The 20,002-nt window shown below is 43.1% G+C and overlaps 2 pseudogenes across 1 annotated transcript; one reads left to right on the top strand and one right to left on the bottom strand.

Moving 5' to 3' along the window:
- Positions 1–472: 472 nt before the first annotated feature.
- On the top strand, positions 473–1,354 carry LOC129546326 (vomeronasal type-1 receptor 4-like; annotated as a pseudogene).
- Positions 1,355–6,699: 5,345 nt separating this feature from the next.
- On the bottom strand, positions 6,700–18,974 carry LOC129546456 (uncharacterized; annotated as a pseudogene). Its single transcript, XR_016035764.1, has 4 exons — positions 18,829–18,974; positions 16,468–16,523; positions 13,067–13,232; positions 6,700–8,772 (listed from the first exon to the last, which is right to left on the bottom strand). The product of XR_016035764.1 is annotated as an uncharacterized LOC129546456 (transcript).
- Positions 18,975–20,002: the final 1,028 nt, after the last annotated feature.

The raw sequence follows: 20,002 nt of genomic DNA, 5'->3' as shown, positions 1-20,002 counted from the left end.
AACCATTTTTAAAGTCTTTATGGAATTTGACACAACATAGCTTCTGTTTTATGTTTTGGTTTTTTGGCCTAGAGGCATGTGGGCTTAGTTCCTAAACCAGGGATTGAACCTGCACCCCCTGCACTAGAAGGCAAAGTCTTAACCAGTGGACCAGAGGGAAGTCCCTGAGGCTTTTCTTTTCTCCGACATGTCTAGCAAATGTCAGCCTATTCTGTTTTTTTATGTTGTATTACACTTTGGTTCCATTTGCTGCCACTTGGCACTGTTTCCCCCAGGTTAACTTCACTTCATTCTTACTGGTGGCTTTCCCACTGAAATATACTGGCTATCTCTCCATCTCTTTCCATCTTGTGAAGTCTTGGCAACTGATCAGGAGCCAGCAAGTACCATTACTCATGGTGGCAAAAGTCTTCAATGAGTCTTTTTGCTCAGAGGAATGTTTGTTGCCATAACTTCAAATAAAACATGTCAAATGACAGAATCTCCCCCCAGGGATGTGGCAATAGGAATCAACTTCCTGTCACAGACTGTGATTGGAATTCTGGGCAATTTCTCCCTTCTTTATCAGTACCTATTCATTTACCACACTGAATGCAGGATGAGGGCCACGGATTTGATTCACAAACACCCGACAATAGCCAACTTCTTGGTCATTTTCTCTAAAGGAGTTCCTCAGACAATAGCAGCTTTTGGGTTGAAACATGTTTTCAGTGATTTTGCAAGAAAGCTTCTTCTATATGTTCATAGAGTGGGCAGGGGTATGTTTATTGGCACCGTCTGTCTCTTGAGTGTCTTCCAAGACATTACCATCAGCCCAGTGAACTCCTGTTGGAAGGATCTTAAAGTCAAAGCTCCCCAAAATGTTGGCTTTTGCGTTTTCCTCTTCTGGTTACACATTTGTAAATTTATTTTTTCCCATGTATACATTGTGTATATTAAACGAATGGAGCTTGACAAACATCACAGAGATATAGGGTACTGTTTTATTACTTATCATGAGAAAGGAACAGATTCAGTGTATGAGGCACTGATAGTGGTCCCTGAAGTTGTATTTTTTGTGCTCACAATCTGGACCAGTGGCTTCATCGCTGTCATCCTCCACAGACACAAACAATGAGTCCAAAACATTCCCAGGAAGAAAGTGTCTCCCAGACCCTCTGCCGAGTCCAGAGCTACCCAGAACATCCTTGTCCTTGTGAGCACCTTTGTACCTTTTTACACCCTTTCCTCCGTCTTTCACGTTCCTTATTTTGTTCTTCATAATCCCACTTGGTTGTTCCTGAAAACTTCTGCCCTAATTTCTGTGTGTTTTCCAACTGTCAGCCCCTTTCTGCTCATAAGCCTTGACTCCTGAACACCTAGGCTCTACTTTGTGTGGATAATGAATACAAAGCTGTCACTTTTTAGTCAGAATTATGTAAATTGTTAGTTTTTGCACAATAATTCATTGTCTATTCATTCACAACTTGAGAACGTTAATGCAGAAACTTAGGGAAAAATCAAAAGTCTTTCTAAGGACATGCTAGTGGAACTTCCCTGGCGATCCAGTAGTTCAGATTCCACGCTTCCACTGACAGGCAGGAGGTTTGATCCCTGGTCAGGGAACTAAGATCCTGCAAGATGCAGGGCATGACCAAAAAAAAATCACAATGTATTGATTATACTTGTGAATGGCCATTTGGGATTAATAAAATCCATAAAGAATTAACTTTTTTAAAAAAGCCATCCTTTAAAAGATTTTTAATTAAAAAATAAAATCCATGTTGATGGGTATTGGGCTTTTCAGCTGGTTGAATGTGGAACCTACATTGCTATGAAATGTGAAAGTGTCAGTCGCTCAGTCATGTCCAACTCTTTGTGACCCTATGGACTGTGGCCCATCAGTCTCCTCTGTCCATGGAATTCTCCAAGAATACAGGAGTGGGTTGCCATTCCATTCTCCATGGGATCTTCCTCACCCAGGGATCAAATACAGGTCTCCTGCATTGCAGACAGATTCTTTATTGTCTGAACCACCAGGGATAGTTCCCTGACCAGGGATCAAACCTGCTGCCCGGCAGTGGTGAATTAAGCCTCATCCTGATACATAGTATACCGTAGATATTAAACTTAATCAAATGAGGCAAATAAATAGATCTGGTCTTATGTGTCAGAAAAAAAGAACAGTCGACCATCTGGTGTACATGCGGGCATATTTGCCAGCAGTGAATATGGCGAAGAAACAAGGGACAGACATTGTTGGAAGACAATTATGGATTTCTCATGTATGGGCCTGTCTTACAGACAGTTTTTTTTTCCTGTTTGCCTGAAAAACAGCTTTGGGGGAAAAAGTACAGTGGATAGATTTGTTTGCTCTATGGGTAAATAAAGATGTTTCCCTTTGGGTCAAATGGTAAGTCAGGCTCGCTATCAGTTCCCTTTAAAAAAAAATTATTTATTTACTTATGGCTGTGCTGGGTCTTGGTTGCTGTGCAGGCTTTTCTCTTGTTGCGGTGCATGGGCTCGAGGGCACTTAAGCTTCAGCAGTTGTGGGACAGGGATCAGTAGCTGCAGCAGGCAGGCTCAATAGTTGTGGTACATGGGCTTTGCTCCAAGGCATGTGGGATCTTCCCAGATCAGGGATCGAACCCACCTCCCCTGCATTGGCAGGTGGATTCTTAACCACTGGACCACCAGGAAAGTTCCCTAGGTTGAGTTTTCCTATACCAATTCCTCAGCTGTAATTCAATCCCATTACATATGCTACACTATTAATATTGACCTCATGTAAATCAAGGCCTTGGAGAAGGAAATGGCAACCCACTCCAGTATTCTTGCCTGGAGAATCCCATGGACAGAGGAGCCTGGTGGGCTACAGTCCATGGGGTCACAAAGAGTCATACACGACTCAGTGACTAACCACAAATCAAGGCCAGTGCAAGCCACGGGTCTTACACAGGCACGCAGAAAAAAGGCACGTTGAAATACAATCATATGGTGCACATTTACAAACAGTACTTCAAACATTAAACAGGGCAATGCATGCGTGCTAAGTCGCTTCAGTTGTATCTGACTCTTTGTGACCCCATGGACTGTAGCCCACCAGGCTCCTCTGTCCATGGGATTCTCCAAGCAAGAATACTTGCCATTTTCTTCTTCAGGGGATCTTCAGGGGATTGACCCAGGGATCAAACCCACATCTCTTACATCTCCTGTGTTGGCAGATGGGTTCTTTACCACTAGCGCCACCTGGGAAGCCATAGTTTAAAGTTGTACTGCTGTGGTATTTATTCATATCCACATAAATATGCAAGGGGTGAAATGTAGATTAAAAAAAACTCAAGGAAGTTATGAATATATATTCATAAGATTGTATGTTGTTTGATTCCATCGTGCAAAGAAATTGTTACAGGTGCCTTTCAACCTTGACTGCCTACAGATGTACTTTTCGGGTTGTTTTTTTTTTTATTGGAGGCAAATTCTGTTCCGTTCAGTTGCTCAGTCGTGTCCGACTCTTTGCGACCCCGTGGACTGTAGCCTACCAGGCTTCTCCGTCCATGGGATTCTCCAGGCAAGAATACTGGAGTGGGTTACCATTTCCTTCTCCAGGGGATCTTCCCGACCCAGGGATCGAACCCGGGTCTCCCTCATTGGAGGCAGACGTTTTAACCTCTGAGCCACCAGGGAAGCCTTTACCTTACATTAATATATTGGTTGGTTTTGCCATACATTGACACGAATCCGCCCCGGGTGTACATGTGTTCCCTTTCTTGAACCCCCCTCCCACCTCCCTCTTCCCCGTATCCTTCCTCCAGGTCATCCCCGTGCACCAGCCCCAAGCATCCTGTATCATGCATCGAACCTGGACTGGTGATTCATTTCACATATGATAATATACATGCTACAATGCCATTCTCCCAAATCATCCCACCTTCACCCTCTCCCACAGAGTCCCAAAGACTGTTCTATATACCTGTCTCTTTTGCAGTCTTCTATACAGGGTTAAGGTTACCATCTTTCTAAATTCCATATATATGCGTTAGTATACTGTATTGATGTTTTTCTTTCTGGCTTACTTCACTCTGTATAATAGGCTCCAGTTTCATCCACCTCATTAGAACTGATTCAAATGCATTCTTTTTGATGGCTGAAAAATACTCCATTGTGTATATGTACCAAAGCTTTCTTATCCATTCGTCTGCAGATGGACATCTAGGTTGCTTCCATGTCCTGGCTATTATAAACAGTGCTGCAATGAACATTGGAGTACATGTGTCTCTTTCAATTCTGGTTTCCTCGGTGTGTATGCCCAGGAGTGAGATTGCTGGATCATATGGCAGTTCTATTGACAGTTTTTTGAGGAATCTCCACACTGTTCTCCATAGTGGCTGTACTAGTTTGCATTCCCACCAACAGTGTAAGAGGGTTCCCTTTTCTCCACACCCTCTCCAGCATTTATTGCATGTAGACTTTTGGATAGCAGCCATTCTGACTGGTGTGAAATGGTATCTCATTGTGGTTTTGATTTGCATTTCTCTGATTATGAGGGATGTTGAGCATTTTTTCATGTGTTTGTTAGCCATCTTTATGTCTTCTTTGGAGAAATGTCTGTTTAGTTCTTTGGCCCATTTTTTGATTGGGTCATTTATTTTTCTGGAATTGAGCTGCAGGAGCTGCTTGTACATTTTAGAGATTAATCCTTTATCAGTTTCTTCATTTGCAATTATTTTCTCCCATTCTGAAGGCTGTCTTTTCACCTTGCTTATAGTTTCCTTTGCTGTACAGAAGCTTTTGATTTTAATTAGATCCCATTTGTTTATTTTTGCTTTTATTTCCAATATTCTGGGAGGTGGGTCTTGGAGGATCCTGCTGTGCCTACAGATGTATTGTTAGTATTTGTTATGAAGTACCACAGTGAGGTACTTGATAAGTACCTCACTATCCACAGTGAGGACAGGCTTGATAAGATAGAAAAAACTTCATTTAGAATTTTACAATGATTAAATTTTATTAATAAAACATGACAACTACAATACATTCTGAATAAAAAGTATCATAGTGATTAAACATGAATCTTCCACATGTATAGTGCATTCTGGGTGTTTTGATTAAGTTTTCCTCTCTGATAACTGATCTCTCTTTACTGAATTTATTTATGGGATCTTTTTGCGGCAAGTGGGATCTAGTTCCCTGACCAGGGATCAAACCCAGGCCCCCTGCATTGGAAGCAAGGAGTCTTAGCCACTGGACCACCAGGGAAGTTTGAGGTGTTAGTTGTTCAGTCATGTCTGACACCCTGTGACTCCATGGACTATAGCCCACCAGGCTCCTTGTCCATGGAATTCCCAAGCAAAAATACTGGAGTGGGTTGCCATGCCCTCCTCCAGGCGATCTTCCCGACCCAGGGATCGAACCCAGATCTCCTGCAATGCAGGCAGATTCTTTACAGTCTGAGCCACCAGGGATGTCCCAGATAACTGCTATCTTTAGTTACTAAGAGTAAGACTAATTTTTCCCTCATCTTTGACATACAACAGTCATTTTCTTTGAAAAGAGAGGATGACTGTGATTTCCTCTCCATTATTTCTACCATAGAAAGCAATCCCTACTGACATCATCCTATTGTCATGAATATCTCAGTCTCTTAATGGCTGCTCTGTTTCACACTCGACTGGTAGAGCATTGGTTTCTCAGAATCCAGTGGGTCCTCTGTCATAGCAACAAACCTGTACAAGAGGATCTGAAATTATTATGACTTACGTCATTGTTTTACATATATTCTCCTCCCATCCCTGTGCTTTCATTCAGAAACACCATATTGTATGTTAAAATTCAGTGTCCTTGTCCATGAATATGAACAATCCCCATGATGGCTCAGACAGTAAAGAATCTGCCTGCAATGCAGGAGACCTGGGTTCAATCCCTGGGTAGGGAAGATCCCCTGGAGAAGGGAATAGCTACCCACTCCAATATTCTCGCCTGGAGAGTTCCATGGACAGAGAAGCCTGGTGGACTACAGTCCACAGGGTCACAAATAAGTCAGATATAACTGAGCGACTAACACTTCACTTCACTTCCACCCAATAAAAGTAGGGCTTTTTATCTTTCTGATCCCTTCCCAGAGCCCATGATGGTAACATATGAAAAAAAAAAAAAGTGAAAAAGAAGTCACTCAGTCCTGTCCGACTCTTCACGACCCTAAGTGTGAAGAGGGTCACACTTCTGCAGCCCACCAGGCTCGTCTGTCCTTGGGATTTTTCAGGCAAGAATACTGGAATGGGTAGCCATTCCCTTCTCCAGGGGATCTTCCTGACCCAGGAATCGAACTCAGGTCTCCCACATTGCAGGCAGACTCTTTACCATCTGAGCCACCAGGGAATCAAAGCATGTGACCTGGGTTTATCCTGGATTGGGAAGATCCCCTGGAGGAGGGCATCAATCAGTTTTAAACTTTGGGTTGAAAGACATCAATAGTAACACAGCCTTTTCCAGAAACTTCATATAATAAAAGTATTTTTAAAAAGAATAAATAGTACATTTCCAAAGATCTCCTTGCTCTACCAACACCCATCACTTCATAAATTTCAAATGATTTTGACTTTTAATAACTGTGAAGAATTTAACATCTTAGGCTGACTCATCTAGGACTCGACCCTTAGTTCTCTCAAGTATAAATTATAAGTCTGTTGTTTAAAAGGATCAAGTGATTTATCCAATTCATCACATTTCTAAGGCTTTCTCTCCAGTATGAATTCTTTGGTGAATCCTAAAGTCAGATCATTATCCAAAGGCCTTGCCACATTGAGTACACTTGTATGACTTCTCTCTGGTATGCGTTCTCTCATGACCCGAAAGGTGTGAGCGTCTGATAAAGGCCTTATCACACACATTACATGTGTGTGGCTTCTCTCCAGGATGTGTATTCTGATGTCACGTGAGGCTTGAGTACTGCTTAAAGGCTTTGCCACACTCATTATATATTTGTAAGGTTTCTCTCCAGTATGAATTCTCTGATAAATTCTAAGGTTTGAGTCTTGACTAAAGGCCTTGCTGCATATGTTACATTTATAAGGTTTCTCTCCCATATGGATCCTCTGATGTCTGGTGAGGCCTGAGCCCCAGTTAAAGGATTTGCCACATTCGTTACATTTGTAAGGTTCCTCTCTACCATGAATTCTCTGATGAGCCTCCAAGCTTGAGCTCTGACTAAAAGCATTATCAAGTATATTGGATTCAAGGTGTTTCTTTTTGGTATGTATTTTCCGATGTCTAGTAAGGTGTACAAATTGTGTGTAGGCCTTGTCACACTCATGACATTTGCAAGGTTTCTCTCCGGTATGGTTCCTTTTATGTTTTGCTATGCTTGAACGCACAGTGAAGGTTTTGCCACACTCATTACACTTGTAAGATTTCTCACCAGTGTGGATTCTCTGATGTTCTGTAAGACTTGAATTCTGGATGAAAACCTTACCACATTCATTACATTTAGATGGTTTTTCTCCAGTATGAATTTTCTGATGTTTCACCAGACTTGAAATGTGGATGAAAGCCTTGCCACACACAGCACATTTGTGTGGCTTCTCTCCAGGATGTATGTTCTGATGCTTAGTCAGGTGTGAGCACTGCTTAAAAGCTTTGCCACACTCGTTACATTTATAAGGTTTCTCACCGGTATGAATTCTTTGGTGAATCCTGAGGGTAGACCACTGCCTAAAAACCTTGCCACATTCAACACATTTGTATGGTTTCTCTCCGGTATGAATTCTCTCATGATGCCAAAGGTATGAACGTTTGGTAAAACCCTTGCCACACTCATGACATTTGTAAGGCTTCTCTCCAGTGTGAATTCTCTCATGATGCCAAAGGTCTGAACATTTGATAAATGCCTTGCCACATCCATTGCATTTGTGTGGTTTCTCTCCTGTATGAATTTTCCAGTGATTTGTAAGGTGGGAATTTTGATTAAAACCTTGTCACATATATTACATTTATATGGTTTCTCTCCAGGGTGGATTCTCTGATGTCTTGTGAGGTTTGAGAACTGTTTAAATGCTTTACTGCATTCATTACATTTGTAAGGTCTCTGCTCAGGATGGATTCTCTGATGACTAGTAAGGACTGAATGATGGCTAAAAATCTTTCCACAGTAATTACATTTATACAGTTTTCTTTTAATGTTGGTTTTCTGTTGCTGTGTACGCAATGAAGGATACACAAAGACCTTTCCATATTTATTACAAATGTTGGTTTTGACACTGGGAGGAAATCTTTGAAGTGATAAAACTGAAGAACAAGTTTTGATAGACTTTTCAACTTGATTACATTCATAAATTTTCTCTTCAGTTTGAAATCTCTGCCATTCCATCAGATGTGACTGAAAGCTTAATCCAGTTCTATCTTCAAAACATTTTGCATACTTGTTTCTTGCATAAACTGTGCCATTTTTTATTTTTAACAAATTCTTTACAAATGACTTCCTAGTTTTTAAAAACTGACATGTACTTTTTCTTAAAGAAACACTTGGTTTTAAAGGTAAATTAACCCTGGGTTTGTGGTCTTGTTCACCTTTTCTACCAGTGAGATTTATGTTATTTGCCATAAGTGTTCCTTTGGAATTTCTTCCTCCATATCCACACTTATTCTCAAGTTCAAAGGTATTTCCCCAGACTTCACTGAAGTCAGAATCTGCAATACCATGGTTTCCGAATCTTCCCAAGACCACTTATTGGTATAATTCTCTGTTATTAATATACTTCTGTAATAATCCCTTGGTCATGAACCTAATGGAGGTATCTGAAAGATAACCACAGCCTTCGTATTAACTAGAGTTGGAAGGTGAACGTTACACTAAAAATAATATTTACATTGAAGAGATAAAAACTTCTTTACCAAACTCTATAAATGTTTAAGAATAGAAAGCTAATACAATTCTTTAATAAAAGATACATGCATTTCAAATTATTTCAAGTGAAGCCTACTCTCAAACACACTATAACCAGATTCTTCACACTGTGTAAATTTATATAATCTCTGCAAATGTATCCTCTGACTACCACACCAGAGCACACACAGATTGACAACAGACAAATAGGTGTCTCATATTTGAAGTCAGAAGGTAATGGGAAGACATTTTCAAACTGCTAAGAAAAGTAACTGTCTACGAAGAACTCTATGTATGTCTAAACTATTCCTTAAAAATAAAAGAAAAATTACCTATGGCTGATTCATGTTGATGTATGGCAGAAACCAATACAATACTGTAAAGCAATTATCCGTCAATTAAAAATAAATAAAGTTTTTAAAAAGTTAAATATACACCTAAAAATAAATAAAGGAAAAATGAGCACATTGCCAAGGAAACAAAAACAGAGAGAGACTGTTGCCAGCAGACTCATCCTATAAAAAATGATAAGTGATACTTACATAGGCAAATATAAGGTCAGTATTAATAAATACTTTTGGTTTGTCACTTCTTTTTTTCCCCTATTGACTTAAAAGACAACATACAACAGTAATTTTGCATCTACGCTGATGATGTACGGAGATCTAGTTTGGGACAATAATAAGCGAGGAGGAAGAGATAATATAAAGAAACAAGGCTTGTGTATACTATTGAAGTTAAGTTGGTATCAATTTTAACTACATTGTTTAAAGTAAGATTTTATCTGTAATTCCCAGGACAACTACTAACAAAACAAATTGAAAATGTACAGTTGATACTGAGCCCACGTGCTGCAACTACTAAAGCCTGCAGGCCCTAGAGCCTGTGCTTTGCAACAAGAGAAGCACATACACCGCAACTAGAGAAGAAAACCCGCACAGCAATGAAGACCCAGCACAGCCAAACACAAAGAATAAATAAAAGTGGTTTTTAAAATATATATACAGTTGACCCTTGAACAACAGCTAGACAGCTAACTTAATAAATGTGTTGTGCTTGGATTGCTCCACTCACTGGCTATTCCACCATCTCTCTCCCTCCCTTGGGACATTTCTATTCTCTGACACACAGAAATATTGAAATTGGGTCAACTTATAACCCTACAATGGCCTTTAAGCTTTCAAGCCAAAGGATGAGTCACACATCTCTAGCTTTAAAACAAAAGCTAGAAATGATTACAGTCAGTGATGAAGTCATGTTGAAAGCTGAGACAGGCTAAAAGCTAGGCCTCTCACACCAGACAGCCAAGGTGTAAACTCAGAGGAATAGTTCTTGAAGGAAATTAAAAGTGCTACTGCAGTGAACAGACAAATGGATAAGGAAACAAAAAAGTTACGTTGCTGATGTGGAGAAAGTTTTAATGGTCTGGAGAGAAGAACATACCAGCCACAATATTCCCTTAGGCCAAAGGTGAATCCAGAGCAAAGGCCCTGACTCTCTTCTCAGAAGGCTGAAAGAAGAGCGGATGTCACAGAAGAAAAGTCTGAAGCTAGCTGAGGTTGCCTTGTGAGGTTTAAAGAAAGAAGCCATCTCCAGGACATAGAGGTGCAAGGTGAAGCTGCAAGTGCTAATGTAGGAACTGCAGCAAGTTACTCTGAAGATCTAGCTGAGATAATTCATGAAGGTAAGCTACACTGAACAAATTTCCTATGGAGATGAAACAGCCATAAGAAAACACATTCCTGGTGTTTAAGCCACCCAAGCTATGGTACTTTGTCAGGGCAGTCCAAGCAAGCTAATATAAGTTCCACGCAAAAACAGTAACCTGAGAGACCTGGAGTGCTAGGCTAATATCAGACAAAATAGACTCTAAGTAAAAGTGTTTTTACTGGACAAAGAAGGCCATTATATGTTTAAAAAAGGATAATAACTCATCAAGGAATTACAACACCTATGAATATAAGCACCTAAACAAGAGAACCCCAAAATCTATGAAGCAAACATTGACAGAATTTAAGGAAGAAATAGAAAACAATTCTAGAATAATATCTGGAGACTTCCCTTCCGCCCCCCCCCTTTGAATAATAGAGAATACATCCAGGCAGCAATTCAATAAGGATACAGAGAGTTTGAGGAAGACTATAAAGACACTTTTTGCCTTTTCATACTTTCAAACTGTGGTGCTGGAGAAGACTCTTGAGAGTCCCTTTTACAGCAAGAAGATCAAAACAGTCAATCCTAAAGGAAATCGACCCTGAATATTCATCGGAAGGACTGATGTTGAAGCTGAAGCTCCAATACTAAGGCCACTTAATGGGAACAGACAACTCATTGGAAAAGACCATGATGCTGGGAAAGATAGAAGGCAGCAGAAGGGGACGACAGAGGATGAGATGGTTGGATGGCATCATCGACTCAATGGACACGAGTTTGAGCAAACTCTAGGAGTTAATGAAGAAAGGGTAGCCTGGCGTGCTGCAGTCCTTGGGGTCGCAAAGAGTCAGACACGACTGAACTAAACAACAAGGATAAAGACACTAGCTCTGGGACTTCCCTGGCGGTCCAGCAGTTAAGAATCCACCTTGCGATGTAGGGGACATGGGTTCAATCCCTGCTCCTGGAACTAATATTTCACATGCCATGGAGCAAATAAGCCCAACAACTACTGAGCCACGCTCTAGAGCCCAGGAGCTGTAAATACCGAGCCTGTGTGCCCTAGAACCTGTACTCCATAACTAGAGAAGCCACTGCAATGACAAGGCTGCATACCACAAGGAAGAGTAGCCCCCACCCACCACAGCTAGAGAAAAGCCCTTATGTGACAATGAAGACCAAGTACAATCATAAAGAAAGAAAGAAACCAAAGAAGAAAGAGGACCCCTTATAACCAGCCCTCCCAGAACCCCACAAGATCAAAGTACATAAGACTGTCATAGGCCATGATCAAGATTTTGCCTTGGTCTTTGCACAAGAGGACCACCGCTGGATATTGGAAAGGTGAACTGAGTGGAAGGAAAAAAATTTTTCTTTTGAGAGCTCACAGGAAATAAACATTTGTTTTCCCATAGAACTTCCCCACTTCTGGGAAGTTTCCCCAACATTATTAATGGTGTGGCTTCCTCTCTGCCCTTCTGAGGTCTTCCTGGTGTTCACGCCTTTGATATGGCCCCACGCATTTGCTTTTTTCACTTTTTTTCACCTTGTTCTCCATGTTCTGGGGCTCTCTCGCTTACTCCAAAATGGAAATAATAGTCAGGTCAAAAAGAGTTTTCCGCTTAGAAGACAGGAACATAACAGGCTGTAGATTTTCTAGAGTACACCACCAGCCTTTTTTATTCTAAGGAGAGAGGACATCAGCATGCCTAGAAAAATATTTTGGGACTTCCCTGGTGGTCCAGTGGCTAAAATTCTGCACTCCCAATGCAGGGGACCTGGGTTTGATCCCTGGCGGGGCAACTAGATCCCACATGCTACAACTAAAATCCCGCATGCCACAACCAAGACCCAGCTCAGCCAAATAAATATTAAGAGGAAAAGGGCAAATAAAAAATATTGTACAAGTCTGTTCCCAACTGTCTCTTTTTGAATATTTAAGGAGTATTTTTTAAAAAGCTATCTAGCTGTCTTCCAAGAACTACCAAATCAAAAGCACGGGATAAGAGTGAGTACAGAATCAATTATTTTTAGAAGTTTGCCATAAGATTTTGTTTTTACTCATCTTCTGGAGCCATTACTAATCTAGTATGGAGGGCTTCCCTAGTGGCTCAGTGGTAAAGAATCCACGTGCCAGCACAAGAGACACGGGTTCAAGCCCTGGTTTGGGAAGATTCCACATGCTATGGAGTAACTAAGCCCGTGCACCACAATTACTGAGCCTGCACTCCAGAACCCGGGGAACCACAACAACTAAGCCCACGTGCCCCAACTACTGAAGCCTGTCCACCTAGGGCCTGTGCTCCACAAGAGAGAAGCCACCACAGTGAGAAGCCCTCACACCACAAATAGAGAAAAGCCCTTGCAGCAACAAAGACTCAGCATAGTCAAAAATTATATAAATGCTTTTTAAAAAAATCTAGTGTGAAGCGTGTAATTATCTAAAGAAAGGGGAAGGTTCAACTCTGGATGCTGCATTATCCTCTGTTTCACTTCAGAGTCAGCTCAGCTTCAGTCTCAGTCAAGCAAGGCAAGGGTTCCCCAGAGACTCACTGGGGCAGATCCTGACTCCTGGAGGGAAGTGATCCTCACCCACGGAGAGCAGGTTCCTGAGGGTCTCCACCATCACATCCCTGTACAAGGCTCTCTGAGCAGGGTCCAGGCATTCCCACTCCTCCTGAGAGAATTCAACGGCCACATCCTTGAAGGTCAACTGTACCTGAAATGAAAAAACACATTTTCACTGAGGGACCAGGTGAAGAGCTCTTATCTTCACACAAGATGTGAATAGGAAAGAGGCAGTAAAGATTGATTCAGTTGAGTTGATGGATTGTTTTGAGTAAGGTAATTGTGAGTAACTATTTGTCCCTAATTTTATGGGGCTTCCCTGGTGGCTCAGACATAAAGACCTGAGTTTGATCCCTGGGTCAGGAAGATCCCCTGGAGAAGGGAAATGTTACCTACTCCAGTATTCTTGCCTGGAGAATTCCATGGACAGAAGAGCCTGGCAGACTACAGTCCATGGGGTTGCAGAGTCGGACATGACTAAGTGACTAACACTTTCACTTTTTCAGTTTTATTATATTTTTCCAGCAAAGGATATCAAATCCACTGAATCACTATAGATTTCCCATTTGTGAGGACAATAAAAGAAATACACAGATGAAAATTATCCAACACAGGATTGTTCATATGGAGGAGACACAGGTTATGTTTTACACACTACATGATATTCAGTACCTGGAGGAGCCAGAGCATGAATGGTGTCTTCAAGCATGACAGGATCCACATATATGCAGAATCAGGGGCCACATATATGCAGAAACATAAATCTGTCCATTTAACTCAGGTATTTGAAAAATGTTATTCAGTCATGTCCTACTCTTTGTGACCTCATGGACTGTAGCCCTCCAGGCACCTCTCTCCATGGGATTTTCCAGGCAAGAATACTGGAGTAGGTAGCCATTCCCTCCTTCAGGGGATCTTCCTGACCCAGGGATCAAACCCAGTTCTCCTCCATTGCAGGCAGATTCTTTATCACCTGAGCCACCAGGGAAGCCATTAACAAAAGTCAGCTGAAGTTTACTCCACTAATTTAAAAAAATGATTCAACATTAAGGAAATATACTAATGTTGTACATTAATCTAGCAGATTCAATGCAAAAAAAAAAAGAACTTATCACAGCAATAGACCTTTGAAGAAATACTGGATGATTTAGGGATAAGCAACAACAAAGTCCTACTGTAGAGCACAGGGAACTTTACTCAGTATCCTGTGATAAACCATAATGGACAAATATGAAAAGAAATACAAAGATAATTTTGAACAGGAAAGATTAGAACTGTATGGAAGACAGTGTTTTTAAATTATGCCAGGTGAGGCCTTCTCAAGCAAGATCAGAAAACACACGGCAGGAAAGAAAGATTTGTGTTTCACTGCAAAGACATGCTTGGAGAAGGAAATGGCAACCCATTCTAGTATTCTTGCCTGGAGAATACCAGGGACAGAGGAGCCTGGTGGGCCGTCTATGGGGTTGCACAGAGTCGGACACGACTGAAGCAACTTAGCAGTAGCAGCAAAGACATGCTAAACTAGGAAAGATACCAGGGCATGTATAAAGAATTCAACTACAAAACATAGCTTTTTAAAAGATATCAAAAATAAAAAAGATCAAAAGAGAACTGAGCAAAGTATGAAAATCATGTTTTATTTCTATAAAAGCATGAAACTGACTCACAAGTAGTCGGAAAACAGAGATACAAAGGATTGTGATTTTCCCCCAAATTTTCAAAAGACGAAAAGAATACAGTATCAAGTTTTGCTTACATTACAGTATCAAGTTTTGCTTACATTGAAGGAAATCTCACAGGTTGGCAGTGGGAATGGAACCTTTGCAGCTTTAGGGGAGGACATCTGACAAAATCTATCAAAATATGAAATACGCCATTCTTTTTTTTTGGCTGTGCTGGGTTTTCACTGCTGCACAGGCTTTTCTCTAGTTGCAGTGAGTAGGGGCTACTCTCCAGTTGCAGTGCACAGGCATCTTATCGTGATGGCTTCTTTTGCTTAGACGCACAGGCTCTAGGGCTCATGGGTTCAGTAGTGGTCACTCCCAGGCTCCAGAGCACAGGCTCAATAGTTGTGTTGCATGGGCTTAGTTGCTCCAAGGCATGTGGGATCTCCCTGGACCAGGGATCGGCCCCGTGTCTCCTGAATTGGCAGGAGATTCTTAACCACTGGGCCACCAGGGCAGCCCAAAATGTGCCATTCTTGTCCCAGCAGTCATATGTTAAGACGCCCATGAAATCCTCAGACATCTGAAAAGTCAGCAGGCTCAGAGGTAGCCTCTGACACATTCTCTACATCAGCAAAAAACTGCAAAGGTCCCTTGTGTCTTCATTAAGAGACTATCCCGGTAAAGATCAAGGTGTATCTGTGTTTACTAATGGGAAAACCACTACCAGCCACATGCTGTGATCGTTTTTAAAATGTGCAGAATAAACACCACAAACATGGCTTGAAGAATTTTTCCTAAAAATCTCATAATGATGTGAAATGCAGCGTTACAAGATTTGAGCTGAGTCTTGCCACAAAACTGACAACAGTGGCTCCTCAATGAGATGTGAGGCATGTGCTTTGTTGGAATTTTGACCACAAAAATATAAATAAATAAATATTTCACATGATCTTAAAAGAAAATCTAATAATTTATTAATAATGGTGGAGCCAGAATTTGCCTATAGCTTCTCTGATGACAAAGTTAAAGTTCTATGCTCCGCTGTCTTTGTTCTCTACCTAAAATACATGCTGGGAGGCAGTCCTTGCAGGAATACCATTATCCCTGTGGGATGAATGTACTGAGAATAATTTTTTAAAATCTCCTGTTAGATACTTAGACTGACTCCATATTTTAAAGCCAATTATTGAATGAAGCATCCTGAATCCCTGATGTCTGTTTCTGAACTTTCTTCTGCATTCTGAATCATTAATATTTTGGAATCAAAAACACCACGATTCACTTGCTTAGCTTTGAATGCATTATTAAATCAAGCAAAGCTGGTTTCCTCTTATCACTTTTCTTTTCTAGAATTTTCCAACCATTCCTACATATTAGAACATGACTTCCATCCTGGTTGAGAGAGAACAGACAGCACATCCAGATGGGCCCCAAGCAATCCCTGCTGCCCAACAGCACTGAGACCCCGTCTCTAACCTGTGGGTGAGAAGCCCTGCCCAGGACGGTGCCCAGGGGAGCCTCCTCACAAGGGCTGGGTCACCGGGTCATGGGGAGACGGGATCTAAGTGGAGACGACAGACCCTGAAGGAAGGCCCCAGGTGAGTGTGCATGTACAGGAGTCAGACAGGACACTTCAGAGTCAGACACGATTAGGGAGTCATGAGAAGGGCATTTCAGGAAGGACAGACTGAGAACCCACTGAGAATATGACCTTACCTGAGAAAGAGCCATTCCTGACTCCTGTTCTTTCTTCTTCCTCCTCTTCTAGGTTTCTTCCTCAGGCAAAGCCTGGTCTTAAGAAGACAGTCCTGAGTGTCAACAATATGCCATTTAGTGCTTGGGATCAACACACCCACTTCCTGCGCCCCAAACACACACACAGGGAGGACCTCACCACGTGGAACAGACAGTCCTCTGTTCCCACTGTCTCAGGAGGGACTCAGGACAGTCAACTCCCACACAGAGTCCAACACAGGCGCTTTCCCACACTTTCCCTCAGATCATGCCACCCTCCTGGTGAGGAGTGGCAGAAGAGCGCCATCCTGTCCTGACTTACAGCCCCTTCAGGTTTGTGCCCAGAGACCCGCCCCCAGCACCTCCCTGCCAATGAAAACGCCTAGCACCTGACCCCAGTCCCCTAGACACTCCTAGAAGCTCCCAGTGGGCTTCCCACAATATTACAGGGCAGAAACCCCTACTGAGTGTACACTCTGCCATAGGGCCCCACAGCATGTCCCAAGTGTCAGTAGCTTTTGTTCCATCAGGAGGACACCCACCAACCCAGGATCCCATATATTCCTTCTTGGACTGTGTGTGTTAGTCACTCAGTCATGTTGGACTCTTTGCCACCCCATAGACTGTAGCCCACCAGGCTCCTCTGTCCATGAGATTCCCCAAGCAAGAATACCGGGGTGGGTTGCCATGCCCTCCTCCAGGGGATCTTCCCAACCCAGGGATCAAAGCTGGGTCTCCCGCATTGCAGGCAGATTCTTTACTATCCGAGCCATCAGGAAAGCCCTCCTTCTTGGAGACCCCACCCTAAAGTCAGGCACGGCCATAACATCCTAATGCAAGAGTGATGTCTCCAACAATCCACGTTTTCCACGGAGACTCTAATATCTTCCATCTTGGAAACACTTCTAAGATGTCATCTGTATCCTGCAGAACCCACATGACAGTAAAGCTTGGGCAGTAATAATGAGATCCACCCACTCAAAACACAGAAGATTACCCCCAAAATGGTCTGCGAAATTCTTCCCTTTAACCTCTTATGGGTCAATGGTCCTCACACTCCTAAGAGACCCCACAGAGGTTACTACATAGAGTAAACTTCCTCAGTCTGCCTCTCAAGATTCAGACACGAACTCCCTCACAGCCAGGAGTTTGGCTGCCGATGGCTCACAGCTCAGTCCCCCCTTGAAAACAGGACTCTGCTACAGGGAGTGGCCTCCGCAACATCACAGCACCTCCCTGGACAGGACAACGTCAGGTCAGCCCCGGATGGGAAGGCCTGTATCTTCTCAAATTGGACCAGTTCTGGAGGGTCACTCCACCTCCGGAGCCCCCTTCTGTAAAGTCCTATAGTGCAGTCTGGATTCTCATCCTGAGGGCAAAGGGAAGGCACGGAAGGGGTTAATACCAGAGCATTCTTCCCTGCTCTGTTTCCCCCTCTACTTTCCCTGTCGCCTCTTCCCCGCTCTTTCTGTCCCAGGACCACTCTCTCTGTTGTCCAGGGCACGGATGCTTTTATTTCCCCCTCATTCTCTCAGTTCCCCGTACCTACCCCTTGCGGTTCCCACATCTACCCTGATCAAGGTTTCTCTCACCCAGTTTGCTTCCCTTTGTTTTTTTGGAGGTGCCTTTCTATCTAGGTTTCTTCTGACTCACTCTTTTACTCTGACTGTATCTCCACATCCACCTGGTCCATCGTCTATTTCAGCCTCTCTTTTTCACTCTTCCTTTCTCTCTCCGTCTTTCTCATCCCCTACCCTTTACATTCACAGGTACGGAAGAGATAAGGAGATATCCCCTACCCACGAAATGCATTTTCCAGGGAGGCTTCGGGAATGTAAACACACCACGACAAGCACAGACAGTGGGATGTGTTTTGTGCAGAAGAAACACAAAGAATGTAACCAAAGGGGTGCGTGTCACCTCTTCCAGCGCGTGGGGCAGAGAACTCCAAGGCAGTGAGTGCAAAGTGCAAAGGATGACTATGGAGGGGAGGGGCCGACTCCTGAGGCTGCGTAGATAGGGAGGCTATCAGGAGAGGGGTGATGTCTGCGCGAGGCCAAGGAGAAGATGTGGCCTCCAGGTCTGCACGGCCGAGTGGCAGACGAGAATCCACCCAGGGAGTGAGAGCTTTACACGGCGCGGCTGAGAAAGAGAGAGGATCGGAGCCTGTGGAAGTCACTGCAAGCGGTTCAAGCAGGCAAGAGGCGTCACCTGGACCCAAGGCTGAAAGGCCAGTGCGGGGACCCGCTTTATAGAGCGATTTTAACTCGAAACAGACAAGGACCTCCGACCCGCCGCGGAGCTGTCAGGCCTTCAATGCCTCGCGATGCTGCCGGGACTTACCGAGCGCGGAACGAGTGGTTGAAGGGGTCTTAACGTACGTGACGACCCCTGAACCTCGGATGTGGCGGATCGGGGGCGTGAGGGGAGTCTAAAATACCCAGTCGTGACAGAAAAACCAAGGACCGCCCCTCACTCCGCGTCCGCGTTTGTGGGAAACTGCGCCTGCGCAAGCGGAGTGAGGGCGGGGCCGGAGAGGGGCGGGGCCGACAGGGCGGGGCCTGGAGGAGTCAGGATCTGGCTTCTGTCCCACTGTTGTTCTGCCCAGCAGGGCATGATCCTCTTCTGAATTTTCTTTTTTTTTTAATTTTTAAAATTTATTTGTTTATTTTCGGCTGCTCTGGGTGTTCCTTGCTGGGCTTGGGCTTCTCCTTCAGTGGATTCTCTTGTTGCGGAGCACGGGCTCCAGGCGCCTGGCTTCAGTATTTGCAGCACTCGGGCTCAATAGTTGTGCACACGGGTTTAGTTGCTCCTCGACAAGTGAGGTCCTGGATTAAGAAAGTCCCTTTGGTGTCCCACGGACCCTACCGCTTCTTTGCTATTTTAAGTTAATGTTTCATCAGTGATGGAGAAGGAAATGGCAACCCACTCCAGTATTCTTGCCTGGAAAATCCCATGGACGGAGGAACCTGGTAGGCTACAGTCCATGGCATCGCAAAGAGTCGGACACGACTGAGTGACTTCACTTTCGGCCACTTAAATTTCAAGCTGAGATGTTTTCCTCTTAAGTTGAAAATGGCTTAAGTCAACACTCTTTTGCTAGCGGGTAGTGTTGAGTACTATAATTTAAAATGACATCATCTTACAACCCAGAAGTCCTCTCCACAAGCATCGTAGAGGAAGGAAACAGTTTTACTATTAAATAAGCATTAAACCAGAAAGTGATGTCCATCACAGAGACTCCAGACTGACAGTCCTAACCAGTAATATTAGATAGGCAGATACAAGTATTTACATACTTGTTCTCAATATAAACAATAACTAGTTCTCAGATGAGAAGATGTGATAGCATCATTTGTCACAAAAAGTTCATCCTAACTTCACCAGGTAACTGGACTAACCAACTGTGTTAGCGAGACATCTTGGAATGTGAAGTCAAGTGGGCCTCAGAAAGCATCACCACGAACAAAGCTAGTGGAGGTGATGGAATTCCAGTTGAGCAATTTCAAATCCTGAA

Source organism: Moschus berezovskii, chromosome 22 (assembly GCF_049115385.1).
Source record: "Moschus berezovskii isolate FMDL1 chromosome 22, NW_MosBer_1.0, whole genome shotgun sequence".
NCBI lineage: Eukaryota > Metazoa > Chordata > Mammalia > Artiodactyla > Moschidae > Moschus > Moschus berezovskii.
The sequence above is the reverse complement of the archived record's forward strand: the minus strand, read 5'-3'. Positions and strand labels throughout refer to the sequence as shown.